We start from the raw sequence: 17,325 nt of genomic DNA on the forward strand, positions 1-17,325 counted from the left end.
GCGGGCGCATTGCTCCGCTCATGGCCTATTGGTGTCGGTTACCTGCACGGCCGCAATGTGGTTTCAATTATCGTGCCCAGACACGGGCGCGATAATTGATACCAGATGTCTCGCTGTGGCACGCGCACACCACTCGTTGGACCATGGAGCGGCGTGTATGGCTCCTAGTCTTTGTTGATACGAGTCGAGCTGTAGTGTGAAAGCTGCAGATAATGGTGTTGACAAAATCTCATGAATAGCACACGAACAGCTTGGGTGTCAGGAGTTAATTATTTTTTTCTAAGATCATAGGACAAAGTTTGAGAACTGGACAAACTTATTTATGTGCACTGTTAGTGATAAAGCGTTGTCTATGCTAAGCCCAAATATTTCACAGATGAAGAGGGAGATAGATGGAAAAGGGATATCATCGACATTTTCGAAGTTGCTATTCCATCCTTTAAATCATGAGAAAATTACTATGATTGTCTTTTAACTCCTTCCCCGCTCATGACGGAACCCTTCCGTCATGAGCCACGGTTGCCGTGTGCTCATGACGGAACGGTTCCGTCATGACACGACCGTTGGCGGCCGCTCCGCCTACGCGGCGCTGTTCCCCGCCTGTGCGGGGGGACAACGCAAATGTGCGGAGTCATGACGGAACCGTTCCGTCATGAGCACAGCTCAACCGTGGCTCATGACGGAGCGGCTCCGTCATGAGCACAGGCCCACCGCGCTGCCCCCCCCCCCAGCGCTGCAGCGGAATGTCCGCAGCAGCGAAGGGGTTAATACTGTCAAACCTGGCTTTCCTGAAGCTTTAGTGGCACCCTAGGGACTAAAGACCCTTCCTCACGGTTGCGTGAGCAAGTCGGCAAACTCAAAAACAATCTTCTGGGACACATTTCGAAGACTGTCTAGTATGGGGCACCACCTAGTGGAGGTTGAGCTTACCGCCCTCATGATGAATCTAAATGACATACAGTCTATCACATCACATGCATTTCTATGGAGTTAAGCGACGCAAGCCTGAAAAACCTCCCGTCTGTATATAAATGGCCCTTCACGTCAGTTTTGAAAGTGGCAAGGTAACCCTTCCTCCTGAGGCCGAGTCAGCCATATATACCAAGGAAAACAAAGGGCCTTGCGTGCACATGCTGATAAATGTAATCATTGATCGGGTACACAGCGTTAGTGCCGTTCTGACCTCCTTTCACCATTCTTTAACCCAGTGCTGACCTTTTAGGCCGCAACACTTTGCATTCTGAGAGTTGTATTTTTGCTTCACCCATTGCAGGCATGCTGTGTGTTAGACACGGTTGTCGTGTTTGCCAGCCAGGAGCCCTTGAGAACAGAAAAAGGCGACAGCAATGACACAGATGCCCATTTGCTACAAGTCTTTAATTTCCCACCAAAGTGCCGATGTTTCCTTTCATTTTGACTGCAGGTCAATCTTGGTACCGCGGTGCTTGAATCACACTGCCAGTCTTAAGTGGGAATTCGACGTTATGGTCCAGAGTTTGGTTAACCACACCGCATAGACCTTCAGGAGGCAGGTGAAGCAGACCAACGGTGATGACCTGCATCAAACACTCTTTCTTCGTTTAGGGGCTGTTCGTAGTCTTGCTTCACGTTTTGGAGGTACTGAATGCACTCTTTGCAATTTGTGCTTGTTAGGTATACTAGGTATAGCTGAAGGACACCTCTAGCTCATGTGCTAGCTTCATGTATTAAAAAAGAACCACCATAATTAATAATACATAAATATGTACTTATGAAGAGGGCTTTGAGTTAGTCCTCTTTATCCACTGGCCTTTAATCTTGTCATTCACATTTTGCTTCCATGCGGCACTGCATAGAGAGGGCGTGGGTCAGACCTCTTCAGCCATTGGCTCTCTTGCACAGCGATTAATGGTATCTTGTTTGATCTTCCGTGAACACCCACCTGAACAAGCTTTTCCAATGCAATAGGTCTCGCATTCACGCGAGTTTGAGCTATTGGCATTGTAAATGACAATGCCTTTTATTTATGTTTTGGTTTTTAAAACCTAAATAAAAGGCCTTGTCATTTACAATGCCAATAGCTTAAACTCACGTAAATGCGAGACCTATTGCATTGCAAATGCTTGTTTCAATCTACATACCAGCATTTCAGACGGATTTAACCTAAATTGCCCATCAATGTAACTACAGCAATGAATAATAGCCACATAATTGGCAAAGATGCAATGGCACATTGAGCAATGGACAACCGCACACCATAGCAGAATTACATAAATGGTAATGTCCTTTGAACAGTGGCGGCTGGCATCTATCGGGAAGGGGGAGCAGGCGTGCATGTGTAAAATAATTTAAAGAAATAAAATAAGACTTACAGAACTCAGCAATGGCCTCACTCCAGACCTCATCTTTTGCCAGCAGAGGAACAGGGTGCTGGAACTCCCCTGACCAATCCTGGTGCTGCTCTTACCAGCATGAGGGCAGCGCTAGGATTGGTGTGAGTGGCCTCACTCGGCACTCCACAGAGCTCTTGAAGCTTTGGTTTGCTCTAACCCAGCTGTCTTATGACAGCTGGATTAGAGATGTTTAATGTGTGCATTTGTTGCTCGCTGTCACACGACAGCCGGCCAAACAGACATGCGTACTTTAAACAGTGCAATACCAGCCCACCCTCCTCCCTGTGATGACACTTAGCAGCGGCCCCACCCCCGTCCTGATGCTCACCTTGGGACGGGGGATAAGCAATAAAATGGTAAATAATTACCATTTTATTTTTCATCTCTGGGGCTTTGAGGGGATTTTTAAGTAGGAAGCTCCTCCGCTCAAGTGGAGGAGCCAGCAGCCCCCGCCATGACACACACCTAATGCTCTACGCCTATCGATGACTGGATCTTGTCAGCCACTAGTCAATATCATACATTTCTAAAGGATGCATTAGTCTATGCTAAGCTTATCAACCGCTGCCTAATATTGTGACCTGTTAATAATGAGATTCCAAGACCATAAAGGCGGTTCACAGTCAAGAAATACTACAAGAGCAACTAAGTGATAAAGCTGTGTATATCAAATTTATGACAGTTCGGCTTATCTGTTAGGAACATACTATGAGCATTTTCCCAGATAGCAAAGAAAGATGTCTCAGTACAAGATCCAGAAATCTCACAAGACATTGGGTGCTGAGATTAGTAATCACAAGTAGGACTAAAAGACAATTCAGCAGCAGCTGCAAGTAAAATGCCAGACATAATGCTTTTCTATTTCAAATGAAAGTTGCAGTTAATGAGAATATTAATGTTTCTTTAAATGTGTCTCCCCTTCAATAACATGAGCCACCATTGCTTAATCAGAGGCAGAAGAAAAGAAAGAGTACTGTGAAGATTACACACCAGTCTGACCTACGACCCCCTTTGTCAAGGGATATGTCTGCAGAAAGAAGACCCAATCAGAAGCTGTTCTTATGGACATTTTGCCTTGGGCCATGCCCACTTTTTTAGTTTCCGTATGTTATTCAAAAATGCATATGATTCACAGTTGGTAAGGCTGGTACTGAAACAAGCGTACTTGAAGTACCCCAACCAACCAGTCAGATGCCTGAGATACATTTCCTGGTGGGCCGGAAGGGTGGGGGCCCGTTTTGTACTGTAGGGACCGTTTTGTTTGCTGAGGTCCTGTTTTTCAGCAGTGCTGCAAAATCGGCCCCTTGTAACAAAAGCGCAGCCGCCCCTCCACCCCCACCCCCTCTTGGGGTCAGTCAGACGTAATTGCCAGGGCTGGTTTGCGTTCTCAGTCCGGCCCTGCCTGAGATTAGAAAAGAGCCCTATTGTCAGTGTCGAAAAATCTAAATATGCATTTATGAGGATGCACTTATAATCAACGAAGCAGCACTCTTTCCTCCTGCATCTGGACCACAGATATGCCTCTAACAACAACATTTAAGAGAACCTCATAAAACTACATTGTAGGGAACACGTTTTATGCTGATTTAATAGTCCTTCTGTCCTATCCTTCATCCATGACGCACCAACAACACTCTGACTATTCCCTCTCCATCTTCCCTTTATGCCCATCTCTTTACTTCTGCTCCCCCACTCCATCTCTCCTCTTCCATTTCCTTCCTGGATGGTCATGTTGTGTGTTTCCATCTATATTAGAGAAACGCACATTAATATTTTTCGAAAGTTACTACAGGATCTGCAATGCTGAACAGAAATGAACAATCCAATGAGATCATATAAGAGAGACAAGAATGTTTGAGTGTATCTCTAAAATAAACAAGTATTTGCAATGCAATAGGTCTCGCATTCACACGATTTTGAGCTATTGGCATTGTAAATGACAATGCCTTCTATTTATGTTATCGGTTTTAAAACATAAATACAAGGCATTGTTATTTACAATACTAATAGCTAAAAAATGCAATGAACCTCACCATCTATAACAACAAAAAGGGCGCTTTAGATATATCAGGTCAAAGAGCAAACACCCCCGACTGGCGCAGATGAAAGTACCTCAGAATACTGAACGGACAGCAACTTTACCTGAAAGCAGACATTGTCTCGACCCTGCCTTTTCTCCATTGTTGTGCATATTTTTGGGGACAGGAAAGCGGCCTGCCCAACTGAAGGAGGCAGGGCAGCTTGCAAGCTAGACTGAGTGGTCACATACAGTATGCTCCCTGCTAACACTTGGCCTGGCAATTTTTAGATGGTTTATGGACATGTGCAGCTCAGTTGGCGTAGGCGCAGAGCGGTACAATGTCCAGCTCTGTCTGCTTGGGGCACGTGTGAGCGCCTGCACCAGACATCTGTGAGAGCCTCACATAGCAAAAAGCCTGTTGAGAGCTTATGTACGCCATAAGGGCAGCACAGAGGGGCTCCTGTGTGAGGAATACAAGAGTTCTTACCACAACAGAGGCAAAAACAGACGACTCTGCATTACACGGTGCGTGAAACAAAAATAACAAATCAACATTGGCTCTACAGTGCAGAGGTGCTGCGCCTCACTAGGCGAAGGCTTAATTTTGTGTAACTTTCTGAGTATGAACCACGTCAGTTAAGACAGCTGCGGGCCTCTGAGAATTACACGTACACACACACACGCATGCCTCCTAGTGTGTGCATGGTCCTCACATTATTTTATACTTTGTGCCCGGCTGGGTGCACCATGGCACAGAGAGCAGGAAACATGCTGCGACATAGGTACCTGTTCACTGCACTATGGTGAGAATTTAAGCGCTTCGCCCCCCCATGTCAGCTTTACATCAAACACTATATAAATTCTACAGTAAAGGTTGGCTCGGACTGTCCTGGCCAAAACCGTGAGTACACGCCAAAACTGCTGGGTGACCACACAGTACATGTGCAGTACCTTCCACTCCAGAAGCACTGCTCTGAAACAAGAGATAGTGCTTAAAGCCCCATCGCAACATACAACGAGTTTTTAATGTTATTGAACGCATCATGTGACGATGACAAGGCGCTGTGCAAGAAGATAAGGCATCGCTGACACACATCCTGGTTTATAGCAGCTCTACAGAGAAGGAGACAGACCCCCCTTACAAGATGTATATGCACAATGGGGCCTACCAGCGAGGGGCCGCTGCAGCCCGCGAGCCCAGACACTCATTAAAACCCACAGGGCGTTTCATGCAAAGCAGGAGGCCGTGGCCACAGAACAGAGAGCTATCATTTCAGGGCCTGTTTAGGTCTCGCTGAGCCCAGCGCTTGCGCTGGCTCGGAGAGACATTTTGTAATGGATTTTTCAAATTGCTACCGCTGGCATAGAGCTACAGTGCACGAGGCGTGCACGCGCGCAAAGCAGCCATATGGCTTTACGTAGCTCTCCCTCAATCCCACCTCTCTGCCCCCTTCCCTGCTGCTATTTCGCACCAGTTGCACAGAACTCCCGCTTCTCCGCCCCCCCCCCCCTCTCCCCTCCCTCCCATCGCGTCTCACGGCCGCTCGCGGGTCAATGCTTGTATTTGTATTATTTCGCGGCCGCGCGGTGTTCCTGTTACGGCCAATGCTTGTTTCAATTAGTGCTCGTAATGTTCATCTATATTTACCAGTATCTAGGCTTCTTAGTTCCATGCTTATCTACAGAGCACTTCTGCTCAGCGGCTGCCAGGAAATAATAATCATAGCGACATCGAAAGATTTCATTGGATTGCACTTATGAAAGCAGCTTTTAAGGTACGGTAAATGTGCAACTCTTTCAAATAATATACTCTTATACTTGTAGAGTAACAATGAACCCATTTTGATGTGCTTTGCTTACGATTTTAAACATTAGGCTTTGCAATGTGGAGTTTGCACATGCCAACAAATGCATAACAAACGCACAGGAGGAGGGTGGGCAGGTGCCTTGTGTGTCAAAATGTCAGAAACAACAGAATGCCAGCTGAGAATGATGACAACGGGGTTTATTTGTGTAGCGCCTCGAACCCCTACTGCTCCAAAGTTCAATTTGCCAGAGCCTTACCAGCCAAGCCTTCTGATGTAACCTCTTTTTGGAGTGGAGGGGTCTTGAAGCAGTTCTTTTGTTTAAGTCCTCTGGAGTGTACACGCCACTTATGCTCTCATAATTTGTCTACGATACTGGGGCACCTTTTTACATGGTTAAAGTTGCTGTCACACCCCTTCAGTGAAAGAGAGCCGGGTAGAGGGATGCGCTGGTTTCACTCCTCTTGGACGCCGCAGGATTCTAGGTGCTAAGATGGACATTAGCGCCCCAAGGACACGTTTCGGCAGTTGTCACTCTTGAGTGATGCCCTGTGCTCCCCTATTGGGCACTCTCCAGAGGCGCAACTAGAGCCAAATTTCGGGGGGGGGGCTAAGAAAAAAATTCGGGGGGGGGCTGAATCTTTTATGTTATGTTATGTTATGTTAGAACTATATTTCTTGAGCGCAGGGCTACCCAGAACAGGTGTCCCGGCGCTTTGGCAGAGAGTCCTGAACACAACCAAGAAAAACCCAGCGGCAGAAACACTGTAGGCCCACTGGTTAGGCGGAGAAGAGGAGCGTCTTGAGCTCCTTTCTAAAGGCCAGAAGATTGTTAGCCTTGCGGAGTGACAGAGGGAGCTCATTCCACAAACTGGCCGCCATAAACTGGAAAGACCGGCCTCCCATCCGCACGCGTTTGATCACTGGTACCTCCACTTTAGCCAGGTCAGCAGATCTCAAACTCCTCCGGGGAACGTAGAGAGCAATCCGCATCCTGAGGTAAGCTGGGCCAATGCAGTGGAGGGCTTTAAACGCCAACGTGAGGACCTTGAAACTAATTCTGCTAGGGATAGACAGCCAATGCAGCCTACCGCGCAGTAGAGAGGCACTGGCTCTCCGTGGAAGGCCAAAGATGGCTCTGGCCGCCGAGTTTTGGACAACTTGCAATCTGGATACCAGATATTTAGGCAGACCAGAGAAAAGTGCGTTAGCGTAGTCTAAACGCGAGCCCACAAGTGCTTGCACGATGTTCTTGCGATATTGAAGGGAAAGCAGTGGGAGAAATTTCCTCACCATCTTCAAGATACCGAAACATTTCCCCGCCAGGCCCGTGATGTGGGGACGAAAAGAAAGACTGTCGTCAAATACCACACCCAGATTTTTTACTTGGGCAGATGGTTTCTCAGGGGGGAACATGTCGGAAGGCCACCACGATTTCCAGCCAGGGTCCTCAGCGCAGCCAAAAAAGAGCAACTCGGACTTATCCGAGTTACATTTCAGGTTCTGGTGCTGAAACCATGCAAAAACAGCACTCAGGCAGTCTCTGATTCTGTCGCCATTAAAAACCTCTCCCTTCCTGCAGGTAAACAGGAGCTGGGTGTCATCAGTGTATGAGATGACCCGGGCTCCAAATGCCTCAGCGACCTTCGCCAAAGGGGCCACATAAATGTTAAATATGGTGGGGCTCAGGATGGATCCTTGAGGCACCCCCACCTCTAGCGAAGGCATTTCCGCGGAGAACGGAGGAGCCCAGATCACCTGCCGACGGTCGGTTAAGAAGGATTGAAACCAGTCCAACACCGTCCCCCGCAGACCTACCTCCCTGAGTCTTAGGAGGAGGCCGGCGTGTGGGACGGTGTCGAATGCCGCCGACAGGTCCAGCAAGACCAACATAGCCTTTCCCCCAAGATCAAGCATTTCCCTGATGGCGTCGGTCACCTCCACAAGAGCTGTCTCCGTACTGTAATTGGCACGGAAACCAGATTGGGAGTCATGCAGCAGTTTGTTATTCTCTATAAAGGTGGTAAGAGTATGCTGAACATGTTTCTCCGCCACCTTCGCCAGAGCAGGGAGGAGGGAGATTGGTCTATAGTTGGCCCACTGTAAAGGGTCGAGCAGAGGTTTCTTAATGAGCGGGAGAATAAGAGCATGCTTCCATTCTTTAGGGACCACTCCAGAACTCAGAGACATGTTGAGCAAGGGGTTCAGCAAGTTGTTAATAGCTGGTGCCACCGAGCTCAGGCATTTAGCCGGACACGCATCCAAGGGGGATCCAGATTTCAACCGGGAAAGCAGCTCCAGAGAGGACTCGCAGGATAGCGGGGGGAACGTCGAAAGAGTGGGCGCCAGCTCGGCTGCAGCGGATGGAAGGACCTTCAGATCACTTTCCACAGCTGCAGCCACTTCCAGGGACCCCACCCGATCGAAAGAGTCCTGAATCCTACGGATCTTGTCCACAAAGAAGTCAGCAAGCTGCTTGATCCACTCCTCAGTATGGGAGTGAACCCTAGCGGCCGCCACCGGCTCTACGAATTCCTTCACAATTCGGAATAGTTCCCGGCTCGTGTTATCAGCCTGGTCTATTCTATGCTCGAAGTAGATCTTTTTAGCTTCGGCAATCTGTCTGTGATAGGATTTTATCGCACCCCTGTACTTCAGTTTCTCCTCAGGCGCATATCTGCGCCGCCAGAGCCTTTCAGATCTTTTGCAGTCCTGGCGCGCTTTTCGCAGAGTAGCGGTGAACCAAGGAGCGGAATCCTGGCAGGGGGCTGTCCTGACCGGTTTCCGAGGGGCAAGCTCCTCGAATCTTGTCCGAAGCCAGTCCTGGACTAGCGGCAGGTCGACTTCTAAGTTCCCAGTCGTAATGCAAGGATGTGCATGGAGTGCGTCAGCGAGCATATCAGCTGACACCAGGTGAAAGGCTCTAGCTTGACGAGACCCGTCCTTATGAGCTCTTTGACTCGTCTGGTGCTCAGCTAACAACACGAAATTAATTAAATAATGGTCGGACCATAGAACCGGCAAAGGGGAGGACACCTTAATTGGCACAGTGGAAAAGATTAAATCCAACATATGCCCTTTCACGTGCGTTGGACTATCGATGAAAGAGGTCAGTCCGAGCATCTCGGTAATGTCCCGTAATTTAGAAGCATCGGCGTCAGTTGTCGAGTCCATGTGCAGATTTAAGTCGCCCAGCAGTACACAGTGTGCCGAGCGCACACAGGGTACTGACAGTGCCACCTGTAAATCCTCGAAAAACGAGCCTAAAGGCCCTGGAGGTCTATAGATCAAAATTCCTGTGCAGGTATGTGAAGCCGACAGCTGGAGAATAAAGCCCAGAGCTTCACAACCAGCGATATTATCTACAGGATAAGAGGTGCAGACAAGGGACTTGTCAACAACTAAGGCCACCCCACCACCTCTGCCTCCAGTTCTATCCCTCCTTAAGATGGTGAAGTTGGGGGGAAGGGCACTAGCGATGTCAGGTTCCGAGCCAGCCCCCAACCAAGTCTCTGTCAAAAAAAGACAGGAGATTTTCGAGAGCGTAAGGAGGTCCCAAATTTCCATGGAATGACGCGCCAAGGATCTGGTATTTAACAAGGCACACTGACATTCCAAGGGGAGGGAGAGGGGAGCGCGAGATGGAGATGATATGGGACGCCAAGAACATCCAGGGCACCCTTTAGCCAGGTGTCGACCACCAGGGAAAAGACAAATACAACCGCTCTTGGGGGGACGGAGCGCACATAAAGCGGCCGCACTATACCTAATCATCCTACACACCTACCCAAGATGCCAGAGTCCCGCCTCGGCCGCCTCCGAGACGCTGACGAGCGCAGACGGGCAGGACTCTGGCACGACTCAGGCGCAGGGATGGCGCAACCGCTGCGCGTCACCGCTGCGCTAGTCTGGCGAGCTTTAAATAGCGTCGTCTCGGCGTCCCATAGGCAGAGTGGAGCTGCAGGGTCTCTTAGAAGGGGTGAAACACCAGCGAGGCCTCATTAACATGCAAATGGTCTTTTAAAGACACGTGAAGTGCTCGGGTGCGGCTGTGTGCGCGCCGGGAAGCTGTCTCATCCCGGGCTGCCACACACGATGGGGGGGTGGGGGGGGCTGAAGCCCTGTGAGTCCAATGGGTGTTGCGCGCCTGGCACTCTCCGTTCCGCTCATCTCAGCTCCTCTTTCTTTCTTAAACGGCCCTGTCAGTGTGGAGATCTCAGACCGGCACAGGGAACAGTGAAAGCGCTTGATTCATCAGTGCACACTACCTCCCCCTGCACAGCTGCTAGTACACACCAGACTGCAGCCCTGTTAGCAGCATTCGTCTACTTGGCAAACTTCCCTATGGGCTTCCTGTGCTCACAGCATACAACCAAGGCCACAGGCAACTACACTAACTCAGCTCCAAGGCTACTGAAACAAGCATTTGCAATGCAATAGGTCTCGCATTACGCGAGTATGGGCTATTAACATTGCAAATAACAATGCCTTTTATTTTTGTTTTCGTTTTTGTTTCTAAAACAAATAAAAGGCATTGTCATTTACAATGCGAATAGCTTAAACTCGCGCAAATGCGAGACCTATTGCATTGCAAATGCTTGTTTTAGGATGCGGGCGTCTCCCCACCCGCTGGCTTAAAGCGCTTGAAACAAGTTTGTTCAGTGGGATGGGAAGAATATGCAAATAGAAACGAACAGTACATGCATTTTGACCGCTGCAGGCAATATAGAATTACATCACCTAAACTTTGCCCGCGAACACCGAAAAGGCAATTATACACTAAATATCAACTTCAACAACAATTACAATATAAGTACCGTGCCCTTACTATGTACAGCGCTTCCTCTGGAGAGATAGCGATTCCCACACAAGTAGTCAAACCATTGTGGGGGAAAGGAAAGGACAGAAAAGCAGAAGAGACTAGAACGAGAGTAGAGGAATAGAACATGATAGAGAAGAACGACCCCAAAGATCGATAAAAAGAGAAGAAGAAAAAAACAAAACTAAGGGGAACAGAAAGGAAAGGTAAACAAGTTTACAAAAAAAAGCGCGGCAAGCTGATAATATACCTACTCTGTCATGCCGCAGGTAAGAGATCCAATCCCGCTGGGCGTGGCTAAAAGGAGACAGGGTGGCAACAAGCAATGATTGCCATGCCTTCAGTGCAATCATTGCACTGCCTTTAGCATATTTCGTGACGTCAAACGACGCGCACAAATCAAAGCTGAAGGCAGAGCTAGGACGAGGCTTCTGGAATCGTATCGATTCCAAGAAGCCTCGTAAGACAAGAGCAGCACATGCGCTGCTTATGTCACGAGACCTAAAAAGAAACCATTTAACCCCACGCTCCAATTCCACCTTGAAACCAGCAACATATTGGACATCATCCTGTGAGTCACGTGTAATAAATATCAAATCACAATCATCAAAAATGGCCTAAAACCAATTGAATCCTGGATGAGTCTTAACTGTATAAAAACAATGGCTCTAAAACTCATATGCTAATTTCAAGACCAACCCTCCGCCTGAAGAGAATTGCAAAATGCAGTGCAAAATATTTTGTTAATTTAGCTCACAGTCACAGACCGTGTTACAGGACATGCTGCTTTGCATGTAGTGTTATGTGAATGCAGGCTTGCTTGTAGAAGCTGTGATCGTTTTTAGGTTGAAGCCTACCAGACAGTGCAGCTGTCTGGTTTGCTTAAGACATCTTGGGGACATTCAGAAACTTTCCCTGAGAATGCATTCCACATGTTGCTTACCATTGTCTTTGTTTTTTTTATTATTTTTTTTATTTTGCAGTGTTTTATATAGCGCGAACTTGACCCGAAGGTATCGGGTATCAGAGCGCCTTACATAGCACCAGTTGCGTTACATGAGGACACATTCATTATTTTTTTGTTAGGCACTGGGAGATTGAGTGATTTGCCCAGAATCACAGGATGTTCAGCGTCATTGCCGAGACTCGAACCCAGTTCCCCAGATTCGAGGTCGACCACCCTAGCTGTTAGGCCAACTCCTCTCTTGTTCGTAACTTACACTTTCTGTCTTTTTTATTTGCTGGCTTTGTTTTGGCCAGCTTCAGTTCGGCCCTCCTGAGGAGCAAAGCATTTTTACACCACCTCTGCTTGTATTCTTGCGGTCCTCCTTTCTGTAAACAGGCCTGTAAATCTTGTTCTTATCTTGTCACATTTGCAGTGTATTCAAAGACAGAGGTCAAATATCAGGCTCTGCCTTTTGAGGGAGCTTGGTGTTTACTTTCTCTGACTTCAAAGTGAGAGGATTTATGTGGCAATCTTGCTGAATACCGGGGTAAAAAAGTATTTTTTTTTCTAGCACACAACATTTAAATGAACTGTGCGAGTATTTCAGAATATATATCAAAATTAGGAAAGGGAAAACTAAGCAAATTGTTTGTTAATTCTGAAGTTTGTTGGAAACAAATATTTTAATATGATCAATGCAAATCAATACTCTAAGTGAGGATATTTCCAGACATTTTATTAGTAAAACTGTATGTCTGTGCAAATGTAATAGTCATTTCAATTGAACATTTGCTGTCTGTAATGGCAGCGTGCTACCACACCATGCATACTCCACTTCACGCCACTCCACTTTAATTTGCACCACTCCATGCCCACTGCACTCTGTGCCACGGCACTCTACTCCACTCTGCACCACTGCACTCTATGCCACTGCACCCTACGCCACCTAACTCTATGCCTCACTCCTCTAATCAGCAGCACTCTACCCAATGCCCATACACTCTACTTTACTATTATATGCATTACTGCGCTGTTTGCAACTGAACTCTACACCACTCTAGTGTAGGCTGCTCCACTCTACTCTGCACAACTCCACTCTATGCCAATCCGCTCTACACCACTCTGCAGCACTGCACTCTACTCTGTACTACTCCACTATAGGACCCTGCACTCTACTCCAATCCATTGTATACCTCTCTAATCTAATCTTCACCACTGCACTCTATGCCAATACATTCTACACCACTTTACTCTATACCATTACAATCTATGCCACTCTACTCTGCAGCACTCCACTTTACGCATCTTCACTCAACTCTGCAACAATCTACTCTACGCCACTGCACTCTACACCACTCTATTCACTATGTGCCACTCCACTCTATGCCACTGCACTCTATGCTACCCCACTACAAACCACTACACTCTATGCCAATGCACTCTATGCCACTGCGCTCAATGCCACTGCACTCTGCTCTGCACTACTGCACTCTACGCCACGACTCTCTACACTACTCTGCTCTGTGCCATTGGATTCTATGCCAATGCATTCTATGCCAGTGCACTCTACAGTACTGAACTCTACAAAATTCTACTCTGTAACACAGTACTCTCTGCCACTGGACTCTCCACCGCTCTACTCTACACTACTGCACTCTATGCCAATGCATCCTACGCCACTCTACTCTGTATCACTGCACTCTATGCCACTGTACTCTGCCCCACTCTACACCACTACACTCTATGCCACTCTACTCTACACCACTTTACTCTGCACCATTCCACTTACACTCTACTATGTGGCACAGCATCTTCGATGCTGCATTGTACGCTGCTTAATTCTATGACACTGCACTCTATGCCGCTATACTCTGCAACATTGTACACCAATGCACTCTACTGTACTCTATGCCACTGTATGCCACTGTACACCATTCCACTCTACTCTGTACCACTCTACTCTATGCCACTGCGCTCTACTCTACTCTGCACAACTGCACTCTATTCCACTGCAATCTTCACTATTGCACTCTATGCCACTCCAGTCTAGGCCAATCCACTCTACTCTGCACAACTCCACTCTACGCCTCTCTGCAACACTGCACTCTATGCCACTGCACTCTTCCTCAATGCAATCTACTCCACTCTACACCCCTGCACTCTAAGCCAATCCACTACACGCCACTCTAATGTAATATGCACAACTGCACTCTACACCACTTTACTCTATGCCATTTACTCTACGCCATTCTACTCTATGCCAGTGCACTCTACCCTGCACCACTCCATTCTATGCCATATCACTCTACTCTGAAACCATCTACTCTGTACCACTGTACTCTATGCCACTGCGCTCTGCAACATTCTACTCTGCAACACAGTACTTTCTGACACTGAACTCTCTGCCTCTCTACTCTGTACTACTGCACTCTAAGCCAATGCACTCTATGCCACTCTACTTTGTATCACTGCACTCTATGCCACTGCTCTCTGCAGAACTCCACTCTACACCAATTCTCTCTAAACCATTCCACTCTGCACCACTCTATGCCACTGCTCTCTATGCCACTCTACACTATGCCACTCTACTCTGCACCACTGCACTGTATGCCACTGCACTCCGTGCCACTCTACTTTGCATCACTACACTCTCACTCTACCATATGCCACTACATTGATTTGTATGCCACTGAATTCTTTGACGCTGCACTTTAAACCACTGCACTCTACACCAATGTACTCTACACCAGTCCACTCCTCTCTACTCTATTCCACGCTACTCTATGCCACTGCACTCTATACCACTGTACCCTATGCCACTGTACTCTATTCTACTCTGCTCTGCACCACTTAACTTTATGCCACTACACTCTTCTCTATCTGTACCACTGCACTCTACGCCACTGCACTCTAAGCCACTGCACTCTAAGCCACTGCACTCTACTCTGCACCACAGTACCCAATGTCATTTCACTCTACACCACTCTACTTTACACCACTCTATGCCACTGCACTCTACACCACTCTATTCACTATGTGCCACTCCACTCTATGCCACTGCACTCTATGCCACCCCTCTACAAACCACTGCACTCTACACCACTGCACTCTATGCCAATGCACTCTACGCCAATGCACTCTGTTCTATGCCACGGCTCTCAACGCTACTCTTCTCTGTGCCATTGAATTATATGCAAATGCATTCTATGTCAGTGCACTCTACACAACTGAACTCTTCAACATTCTACTCTGCAACACAGTACTCTCTGCCACTGAACTCTCCACCGCTCTACTCTGCACAACTGCACTCTATGCCAATGCATTCTACGCCACTCTGCTCTGTATCACTGCACTCGATGCCACTGTACTCTGCCCTACTCTACACCACTACACTCTATGCCACTCTACTCTACACCACTTTACTCTGCACCATTCTACTCACACTCTACTATGTGGCACAGCATCTACGATGCTGCATTGTACACTGCTTGATTCTATGGTACTGCACTCTACTCCACTGCACTCTATGCCGCTATACTCTGCAATATTGTACACCAAAGCACTCTACTGTACTCTATGCCACTGTGTGCCACTGTACACTATTGCACTCTACTCTGCACCACTCTGCCCTATGCCACTACGCTCTACTCTACTCCACTTTACTCTACTCTGCACAACTGCACTCTATTCCACTGCAATCTTCACTATTGCACTCTATGCCACTCCAGTCTAGGCCAATCCACTCTACTCTGCACAACTCCACCCTACGCCTCTCTGCAACACTGCACTCTATGCCACTGCACTCTTCCTCAATGCAATCCACTCTACACCCCTGCACTCTCAGCCAATCCACTGCACGCCACTCTAATGTAATCTGCACTACTGCACTCTACACCACTTTACTCTATGCCATTATACTCTGCGCCATTATACTCTATGCCAGGGCACTCTACCCTACACCACTCCATTCTATGCCATATCACTCTACTCTGAAACCATCTACCCTGTACCACAGTACTCTATGCTACTGCTCTCTACGCCATTCTCTACTATGCGACTGCACTTTACACCAATACACTCTATGCCAGTGCACTCTACACCACTCTACACCACTGCGCTCTACGACATTCTACTCTGCAACACAGTACTCTCTGCCACTGAACTCTCTGCCTCTCTACTCTGCACTACTGCACTCTAAGCCAATGCACTCTATGCCACTCTACTTTGTATCACTGCACTCTATGCCACTGCTCTCTGCAGAACTCCACTCTGCACCACTTCTCTCTAAACCATTCCACTGTGCACCACTCTATGTCACTGCTCTCTATGCCACTCTACACTATGCCACTCTACTCTTCACCACTGGACTCTATGCCACTGCACTCCATGCCACTCTACTTTGCATCACCACACTCTCACTCTACTATACGCCACTACATTGATTTGTATGCCACTGAATTCTTTGACGCTGCACTTTAAACCACTGCACTCTACACCAGTCCACTCCTCTCTACTTTACTCCACGCCACTCTATGCCACTGTACTCTATACCAATGTACTCTATGCCACTGTACTCTATTCTACTCTGCTCTGCACCACTCAACTTTATGCCACTTCACTCTTCTCTATCCATACCACTGCACTCTACACCACTGCACTCTAAGCCACTGCACTCTGCGCCACTGCACTGTACTTTGCACCACAGTACTCAATGCCATTTCACTCTACACCACTCTACTTTACACCACTCTACGCCATTGCACTCTACACCAATGTACTCTATGCCACTCTACGCCATTGCACTCTTTGGCACTCTACTCTGTAACACTGCCCTCTATATCACTGAACTCTGTGCCACTCAACTCAGCACAATTGCATTCTATGCCAATACACTCTACACCACTCTACTCTGCATCACCCCACTCTATGCCACTGCACTCTGCAGCACTCTACTGTATACAACTGTACTCTATGCCACTCCACTCCACTGCACTATACTCTACTCTGCACCAATCTATGCCACTCTGTTCTGCACCACTCTATGTCACTACCACTCTGCTCTACTTTGCACCACTGCACTCTACTCTATTGTTCTCTACCACACTCTACTCTACTCTGCACCACTCCATGTTGCACCACTGCACTCTACCATTCAACAGTCCAATCTACGCCACTGCATTATACAACGCTGCATTGTAAGCAGCTGAATTCTATGCCTCTGCACTCTACGCCACTGCACCCTACACCACTGTACTCTTCAACACTCAACGACAATGCACTCTACTCTACTCTACACCACTCCGCTGTTTGTCATTCATTCTCCTACACTCCATGTCACTCTCATCTACGCCACTAACGTTTAG

At 47.7% G+C, this 17,325-nt stretch overlaps 1 protein-coding gene across 1 annotated transcript in view; it reads left to right on the top strand.

Annotated features, from left to right (window-relative positions):
- LINGO2 (leucine rich repeat and Ig domain containing 2) overlaps nt 1-17,325 on the top strand; it is a 3,888,832-nt gene that overhangs the window by 2,020,889 nt on the left and 1,850,618 nt on the right. The window lies entirely within an intron of this gene.

Source organism: Triturus cristatus, chromosome 2_2, assembly GCF_964204655.1.
Source record: "Triturus cristatus chromosome 2_2, aTriCri1.1, whole genome shotgun sequence".
NCBI lineage: Eukaryota > Metazoa > Chordata > Amphibia > Caudata > Salamandridae > Triturus > Triturus cristatus.